A 1,536-nucleotide genomic window follows, 5' to 3' on the forward strand; every position below is an offset into this window, starting at 1 on the left:
GATTGCTCATTCCGAACAACTGCTGGTAAGAAAGTCCTAAGAAGCCTAACAAAAGAGTGAGAAACTAAGACTACTGTTATCTCAGAAAGTAATAAGCTAAGCCAAATGACCTATGATGAGCTAAGAGAAAAATTGCTAGCATATAAAATCACTCACATAAAAAATGATACAAAAAAAAGGAGTGACTCTCAAATCTTGTACTGAATCATTGGATGATGAATCCAGTGACTGTTTATCAGATGACGAGATTGTGTTTTTTGCTAGGAAACTTAGAAGGATGATGAGACTGAAAGAAAAAAGCAAATAAGTCAGCTCAAAGGATCCAAAGAAGGACATCAGTAAGGTCATTTACCACAACTGCAGAGAAGATGGACATTACAAATATGACTGTCCCAAGATGCAGAGAGAAGAGAAGTCTTGGAAGGACAAGAAGAAGAGCCTTATGGCTTCTTGGAAAGATCTAGAGAACGACAGTGAAGAGGATGAAGAGTCTGATGAGTCCATTGATGATAATTTTTGGCTTGATTTGAATGGATTTCATCACATAAACTCACACTTAACCACCAAAATAGCATACTTTTGTGTTTCATCCCTAAATTGATCCTAAATGTGAAAACATACATTTTTGTGCTTAAATTAGTGATTTTAATCCCACTTTTATGCCATTCGATACCATGACATATTTGTTAAGTGATTTTAGGTCCTAGAGGCAAGATTGACAAGGCAAAAGTGGAAGGAAGCATGTACAAAGGGAGAACACATGAAGAAAATAAAGGAGAAGCATACAGCCATGTATGCGTATGCAGAACATCTGGTGCGTACGCACAAGAAGGAAATCAACATGCGTGCGTACGCACAACCCTCTGTGCGCACACACAAGTGAAAATTCAGCGAAGTGTGCATGCGTACACATCTGTGCGTATGCACAGGTCCCTGCATGTGGATTCATTAATAAAACATGTGATCCACGATTTTTGGGACTTTTGGCCCAATTTTGGAAGGCTTGATATTGAATGGGAGTGTTATATGAAGGAGAAATGACCACATATGAAGGCATTAGTTATTATTAGGCTTTTATTAAGTTTTAGTTAGTTTTTCATTAGTAGTAGGAGGCTTCCATAGGAGTAGGAGTATTGTAGATAGAAAATTCTTTCTTAGGGTTTCCTAAATTTCTATTGTAGCATTTTATAGCAAGCTTTGGTTTTGGATTTTTACTCATCTTTATTGTAAGTACTCTCAATTTTCTCTTTAATTACATCATCTTTACTCTCATTTTTCTTTGGTTCAAGTACTTTGTTAATATTTGCAATTTTATGTTCTTGCAGTTTTGATTGATGAATTTCATGTTTTATGCCTTATATATGCTTGATTGCTTGTTTATAGTTGGTTTTGTGAATAGTTTGGATAAAGTTTTCATTTTCCTTTACAATTTCTCATGTTTTGGTTTTATTCCCACAAGGTGTTTGTGAAAATGCCAATTATGGATCTTGAGTAGATTTTCACACCTTGGCTTGGGAAATGAGTCCTAGGATACTA

Source organism: Arachis ipaensis, chromosome B9, assembly GCF_059453495.1.
Source record: "Arachis ipaensis isolate K30076 ecotype BB chromosome B9, ASM5945349v1, whole genome shotgun sequence".
Lineage (NCBI taxonomy): Eukaryota > Viridiplantae > Streptophyta > Magnoliopsida > Fabales > Fabaceae > Arachis > Arachis ipaensis.